Source organism: Dicentrarchus labrax, unplaced genomic scaffold (assembly GCF_905237075.1).
Source record: "Dicentrarchus labrax unplaced genomic scaffold, dlabrax2021, whole genome shotgun sequence".
Taxonomy (NCBI): Eukaryota; Metazoa; Chordata; class Actinopteri; family Moronidae; genus Dicentrarchus; species Dicentrarchus labrax.
In genome coordinates this window covers 21,237,682-21,245,751 of record NW_026136715.1, presented here as the reverse complement: position 1 = coordinate 21,245,751, position 8,070 = coordinate 21,237,682, and the positions used below count along the sequence as shown (strand labels likewise).

Sequence of the window (8,070 nt, the reverse complement as noted above, 5' to 3'; positions counted from 1 at the left end):
CATTTTAAAGCAGTTTGAAGCAAATCTGATTTCTGGGCAATATAAATAAAACTGGATCCACGTTACCCAGATGTACAGATGAATCAGACTTAAGCTGTGTGGATTCAGAAGAAGTAGGATGAATGTGCTGAGTATTCTGTGTAAATTAAAACGTATTTTTTTGCACAGACTGCCTAGACTAACAGCAGCAGGGTTAGCACAGACGAGCATGTGCAGTTCATGTGCAGTTGGTCATCCCAAACTGGGGAGAAAAAAAAGTCAAAATCAGTGGAGTTTTTCAGATTTTGAAGGGGGGTCGTGCCCGAAATCATTAGTGAACCAGTGGGATACCACTGGGGGTGTAGGAACAAACTTTTTGTTAATCCACAACAGTTTTTAAAAAATGACTTAAACCCAGGATGCAGTTAGAGAAACATCAAAAGCTAAAGTAAGAGCGCACACAACAGTTTATTGTTTTTATGTATTTGTCTTTTATTTATTTTTCCTGATTGAAATGTATTGTAAGGTCATAATTTGTCATTCATCACATTACATGGCATGATGCACCAGGTCTACTACACCCATTTACAGGAGGAATACACGGAAACATACACAAGGTTTTACAATGGGGAAACAGGAAGTTTAGCTCATTGCACTTACAACAGTGAATGGAACACTTTGTAGTCATTTTTAGGCTCTCGACCTTTTTCTGTATTTTATTTTCACCCTCTTTTCTTCATTCAATTGGGTTATTTTGTGATTTTTTTTTTCTTCACACATTTCCATTGTCCAATTCACTCTTTTCATCTCCATCTTTCCCAAATAATTATCTGTCCACCCCAAAAATTACATGGAAGCCAGAATATTTTTCCCTTTTTTTGTTTTTCATGTCATCTCATTTTACAAACACAACATGTATAGAAACTCTACACAGACCAATATGTTTTTATATTTTTTCTTTTATCCGAATACAACTTTTTAATGAGTTTTAAACAGTCCGCACGAGCCGGCCACATACGTACACTATGGATTTTTTGTCATTTGTTATTCAAATCAACAACTGCTCATGTTTGTTATGTAGGTTTTGTTGGTTTTATACACACAAAGCACAAGTTTGGGCAGGGAGGTTCAGGCTTGCATACGCTCCAGCTTGTGTTGCTGTGTGCAAAGGCCTCTCTCATGCCTGTGTGTGCATGTGTGTGTGTGTGTGTGTGTGTGTGTGTGTGTGTGTGTGTGTGTGTAGTGGTGTGTTAGCATGTTTGAGATTTACATGTTGTACAGGACATGTCCTTCATGGCATTTACATGTTGTTGTTTGTTCAAAGCGGACTGGTCGGTTCACGTCTGGTATGTACACTGGAAAAAATATGGCAGCCCGTGAGGTGGGAGGTCAAAGGTCGAAGAGGTTCATAAGGTCAAGGGACTGGTTGGGTGGGGGAGGTGTCCAGGTCATGCACTTGTAAGTTTTACTTCGATGATTCATTACAGGTGAAAGATGAATAAACGCTCCCTGATGGTTTTACAGTGAAAGATGGACGTTTTCCCTCATGGTTTAGTTTGTTTCAGCATTCTTGTTCTATTTTTACAACCTCTCACCTATGAAACGTTTACTTTTTATATATTTATATATATATTTTTGTGTGTTTTAAAGTCTTTCTCTGGTCCTGCTATACACCGACTGTATGTGCGACCGACTGCAGTGGTGACAGTTACTACATTACGAACTGTACAAGCACTGTATGCTACCTTTTTGGTTAAGAACACACACACACACACACACACACACAGTCCGGGTTTCCCAAAAGCATTCCAAACTTTAAATACATTTAAATACAGTCGACTCAAACTCTTTTCAGCTCTCTGTGGCGCTCAAAGTTTGTCATTTGTCTTTTTCATGGCTGTACAGTCAGGAAAATACCTAGTTCTGATACCAGATCGGTGCCACAAAGGGTCAAAAATCAGATTCTCTGACTGTCTGTGAATACAACCTTATTGCTGAGACTCAAGATTCAAAGACGAGTTGGACTTTTGAGATGTCTGTAAATCGGACCCTTTGTGTTCTTGCAAACTAATAAAAACAAGAGTTTTGTTCCAAAACATACTTTGAAAGAATATGTGTGAATCTCAGCTCCTAATAGTTAGAAAAAAATGACGATTTTGCGCTCATAAAAACTAGTTTTGCTGTTTGTTTGTTGTTGTTGGTTTTTTTTGGGGGGGCTTGAAGAAGCTATTCCACTGCAGATTTCAATTCAAATTACTTTGTCCTGATTTGGAACACAACTCAAAGATTGATCTTTTGTGCTTTAAACACCTCTGAAAAACCAGGCTGTGGCTTGGTGGTTTTGCCCACTGGGGATTGCTGTGGTCTGAACTGAAGTCTGCTGCCTTCCTGGATATAGACAGACACCATGCAGAGTATACACAGAGACCACGATTGGCTAGAGGGCAGTAACAAGATGGCTTTCTTCAGTGACCAGTATTGTAGTATAAAAGCCCTTGCTGCTATGCATATTTAAATTCACCTTCAGTGGTTGTATTCACACAGGAACAAAAAATGTGACATTTTTTACAAATTTTGACAAAGATGCCGTTATTTATGTCTTCATGGCTGTGTCATACTGTGTTCCTCTAGTTAACAGCAGCAATGGGAAGATCACATCTGTGTCATAAAGTGTTAAAAATCAGATTTATTGAGCCTGCATAAATCCATCAATTATTTTCTACTGTCTATTGAACATCTCGTTTGCGATGCTGCATTTAGTGTGTGCTTTCCTGAGGCAAAAGTGATTGAGGAACATTTTATTGAACATTTTATTTTTTTACAAACTTCCAAAAACATAAGACATACAATAGAGGAAGTTGGTAATAATTTGGGTAACTTTAAACTCTCTCTCATATTATTTGTTCTACTTTAACACGTGTTGTCTAATTTTAAGCTTCTGTGGTAAAGTCACTGATCTGGTGGCAGTGTACCTGTAAGGTGATCTCTCCGGGCTCGGTGCTGTTTGTCAGATGAACCTGATGTGAAGGACCAGATCCAAACAGAACCAGAATAATCAGACTCTTAATCCAGCAACTTAATTTAACTCTACAGATTAAATTTGAACAAGCATTACAACCTGTAACCTTGTACATAAAGTAGGCAAATAGGAAAATTATGGAAGTATGTTTGAAAACAACTAATCAATTGACAGCACACTGGCAAAGATTATCTGATTACTGTGGTTGTGCATAAATCCAGCTATAGATAACTTCTGCATAAACATAATCTCTCACTCTATAGATTTCAAACTTAAATCTCTTTTCTTTCTTCTTTCCCAGCCAGCTTTCTATCCCCTCTCAATATGATAAAATAAATTCTTACATAGATAAATCATCTCATAAAATGTTTCACAAAAAAATATATATACTAACTTCTTTTAATGATTTGTTAGGCCATGCTCAAATAAAGTGTAGGAGTAGTAAAGGAGTTGGGAGTTAAGGGATGTTTTCATACTGCATAAACCGTCTCTTTTCAAATCTGTATTTTAATAAATAGCTTCTATGTATAATTACCTCGTCACAGCAGACTGTGGTAGTAAATTTGCAGATAACTCTTTGTGTCTGAGGTACAGAAATGTCCGTTCCACAGTGTATTTATAGCTTATAGATCTAAGTGTGTCGTGGCAGTGCATCTTAAACACTCAAACACACACACACACACACACACACACACACACACACACACACACACACACACACACACACACACACACACACACACACACACACACACTCACTCTCACCACTTAATTTAATTTAGGAATGCCTTGAATAGTGTTTCATTTGTTGCCTACAGTCAAATATAATCTATAAACTGTATATTATTATCTGTAATATGTATATATATATTTGTATTTGAACTGGCTTTGTGTTTCATCTAAATATTCTTTAAATGCAACTTTCTCTGCAAAACAATAAGTGCACATTCAGGTAGCCTGAACCTAGTAGGAATTTTGGGCCATGGTCATAAAAAAAAAAAAAAAAAAAAAAAAGGAGCTTTTATTCTTCACCCCTGAGCAGACACAAACATATTAGGGAATATATTGAAATCTTTGTTTATATATATTATTTATATTTGTGTGTATTCTATATTTATATAAATCTTCATTTTTATCTATATAAATCTCTGGACAACTTCTCTGTAAACTAATAATGCTCTGTAGTTAACCTCTGCTTGAAGATAAACAAAACAGTTGTTCGGATTTGTTCATGTCAACTGGGATCATTTGGTGCGTCTGCTAACTGCCCAGTTCCTCTGTTAGCCCAAAACAAGCTGCTGTTGCGAAAGCAAACAGTTTCTCTATATTTGCATTTTGAAGAATTTCTACATCATGAAGTATTTGAACTGAAAACAGTAGTTTATCTCTGCCATTTCCTTACTCATCCCGTCAGTTCTAACTGCCATTTCCCAGCTGTCATGAACACATCTTTAGAGAGAGACCCTTTGGCAGAGACTCCCAGTTGGGGAGGAGAGGGGACCCTGACCATGCCAGGTCAACATAAGTAATACAAAGACCTTTCTTGTTATTTCCTAACTTACTGGTGACCTATAGTAATAGTAACAAATTCACAGAATATCCTTATTTTGATCTATGAGGAATGCAAAAACAATTGAATCTTGGCATTAGAAGAACTCAAATGTGATTAACAATGATTTTGTGACTTTTCACGTCCTTTTTCCTCTTCATGTGTCTGTTTTTTCCAAATATGATTCATTGCATAGAAGGACTGGAGATGAGAGGTCGCCTCTTCTGCCCACCATATTTGTTGTGGTTGAACTCGTGTTTGTCTTGTTTTCCTTTCTTTTCCACATTAGATGATGGTCGTTAAATACACGCATACAGACCCCCACACACATACATACAAACATTAGGAACAGAACAATATAGAAGTGACTTTGAGGTTTTCTGAGCCGGGCGGCATGCGAAGGTTCCCAGCAAGCGTTCACACAGACAATATACAGCAGAAGTTGGTTGGTTCGTTGGTTTTGCTAAAGGCCTCGCAATGTTTGGCCCGACAGAGTACATTTTGAGTACCAAACCGCAGATCCCACAATGCACTGCAGGAGCAACAGCAGGGAGAACACTGACCTGAGAAGTTTCCATGACAACTGACAGTCTGAGAGAGAGGTTTTCGGGGGTTGGGTTACAGGTCTGGACGCCACCACGATAGAAAATGAAAAGTAAAAAAAAGGCGAGTGACTTTGTGACACAACCAAGTGTGTTGTTTTTGGTTCCTCAGTCACATGAGTGCTGATTTTTTACTCTCTTTTTGACACCTTTTTTCAAGTGTGTGTTTTCATGTGCGCAGTGCACATCTGACAGAGTGAAGACACATGCTGATACACACTGATGTGTAAGGAAGTCGGCGGGGCTTTTTGCAAACTCCCAATAAACGTCCATCTTGGAGGGTCAGAAGAATCACATCGAAACCCAAACCCCCGCAGGTGACGATGTCAAGTCCAGTTCTGCCGCGATGTGTGACTGGTCTGCTTTTCAGTGCCTCTCTGCTGCCCTGCAGTGCTTTCAGATCAGACTCCAGCTGGCTAATACAAGCAGCGTATCACTCCGATCCACTGACTGGCTGATTGAAGACATGATGTCTCACTGTTGGTTGGAGGAGAAGATCTGGGTGGTATCAAACTCTTGTTTATATGTGAGCTCCTGCTCTCTGATGTATTAGTACAGCAGTAGTACAACATTGGAGTACATTTTGTGGTACGTTTAAGTCAGACTTGAGCGGTACATCAGTGGTAAGTTAAACAGACGGAGGCAACACGTTTCTGTTCCACCAACTTTTAAAATGACACAAGATTGTGCTCTTTACTTTCTTACCTCTTACTCTATTGCTTTTATAAGTATTGATAATAAATAAGAGTCAGAAAATTGACAAGGGGCTCGATGAAGGTAACAAACATTACAAAACATAAATAAAAGAAAAATAATATCACAAACAACTATCAAAAACAAAGTTAATTTAAAAAATATAAATTAATCTCACTGTGGCCAGTGTTCCAGCTGATATAACTACATAAAAAAGGGTGTGATGAAAATATGTGTTTACAGGGTGTAATAAAAAATATGTCACTTTTACATCAAAACAAAATATTTAAAAATGATTAAGGCGATATTGGTAACCTGCAACATAAAAACCAGGCAAATAAAACTAAATTAGAAAAAATGAAAACACAAGAAATGAACCACCTATAACAACATGAGAAATATCTGAAAGCCAAATGTTATGGAGCAGTTGGAGAAACCCCATCACCACAAGCACTGCAGGTAAATGTTGTCTTAATGGCTTTGTAATGGCTGAAAAACAACCCAACCACATACGGCTTTCACTCCGAACACCAACTGATTTTTTTTTCCCCTTATAAAACACAAAAGGCTCCCTTTCTTCCCGTGGCCCGATTCCTGTGTGTTGCTCCGGAAATCTCTCTTCTTTGTTATTATTTACGTCGTCTAGCAAAGATGTGTTTCCCAGTGTCTTTATGGCCTCTGTTAAGTAATGATGAACAGTGTAAGGTCTTGGATATAAAGTTCCATGCATTCCAAATTCCTACTTTTTTTTTTTTAATCCACTATACACTTCTTCTTCAAAGACATGGCAAGTTGAGGATCGTTGGGCGGGGATTAGAAAGAAAGAAGAATCAGCATTCAAGAAACGCAGAGAAGTGAGGAAGAGGGGAGCAAAAGGTTTTAACAGTTCCAATCTGGAATGTAGATAGAAACAGAGCAAATCGTGGAAAAAAAAAAAAAACACACACACCGACACACTCGTTCTCTGTGTGTCGGCTATGTTATTTTTATTGTCTTAATCATTCATTGTGACATTTCCATTAATTTCCCTCCCGAAGGGTGATGTAACTAGAGGTCTTTAGTACCAGAAAAGCCTGCAATGCTTCAGCAAGTTCTATTCCATTTTCCCCATTTTTTTTTTTACTTTGAGAAGAGATAGAAAAGAGGAGAGAGGCTGGTTTCTTGCTGTTACTCCTTGTTTGAGCACAGGACTGTGAAACCAAGGATCCTAGCATGCCACCATGCCATGGTAAAGCGACCATTTCCTGTTAGTAGGAAAAAGCCGCTCTCATATAAACGGTTAAGTCGTCAGTATATAGGAGTAGAATTACACCACTCTTTTATTTCCTTCCATTGAAGCTTCATTGTTAAATCCACATGGAGGGCTGAGGTGGTAGACGGCTTCCATTGGTTCAACTAGACTTCAACGGCTGTGTAGATCTCTGGCGATGTAAGTAGAGATCCCTCTACTGGCATGGAAGAGCAGCAAAAACAAAAACCTGTTTCTTTTAATTTTGCAGTAATTTTTGGCTGCCAGTTTCTCTTTTGTAAGGAAAGGACGGAGATGTGTTAAACTGCTACAGGTTTGTAGTTTGGTGGAGTCTAAATCTTTGGCTGGGGACACTGGATTGGGGATAGTCCTGAAGATGGATGTAGGCTTGGAATGATCTGTGAAAAATCACAAAAAGGTAATTTAGTCAAATTATTGAACACAACCCTATATCAATATGTTCATAAAGGTCTTTGGAGATTCAGATTCAGTTTACTGCTACATAGGACTAAAGAAACCACAAAATATTAACAGCTGAGAAGCTGAAATCAGAGAATTTGGATATTCAAAATGATTGCAGATTCATTTAATAGTTGATAACTAATTGTCTGGGACAGCAACTTATAGAATATATTATGTCTTCTGTGACACAAGCTCAATTTCTGGGTGCAAAAACTATGCATTAGATGCACAAGGAACCTCTTTACCCAAGTGAAGGTGATTGCTGTATAGAGTTGTAATGATGTAAAAATGAACTTAGCCACTAGATGGTGGGCAAGTATAGGAAATGCATTGCTGATCTACAGTATACTGTACATGGTTCTCGTCATCCAGCTAAAGAGATTAGTCAGTCAAAGGCAACTAACTTCTGCTCCCTATAATAAAGCTTGATCTTGATTTTTACCGTAAATAAAAATGTGAGACATATCCTGAGTTAAAAATGGCAATGAAAATGCCTTGTTTCTGCATTTATCTGTTT

The 8,070-nt window shown here is 38.1% G+C and overlaps 1 protein-coding gene across 8 annotated transcripts in view; it reads right to left on the bottom strand.

The window, feature by feature from the left end:
* Nucleotides 1-446: 446 nt before the first annotated feature.
* The window catches only part of bsna (bassoon presynaptic cytomatrix protein a), a 157,919-nt gene continuing 150,295 nt past the window's right edge, over nt 447-8,070 (bottom strand). For all 8 annotated transcript variants that reach the window (XM_051424055.1, XM_051424056.1, XM_051424061.1 and 5 more), the window contains one exon: nt 447-7,489. The gene's annotated coding sequence lies outside the window, so the exon portion shown is untranslated. The remainder of the gene's footprint in view (nt 7,490-8,070) is intronic.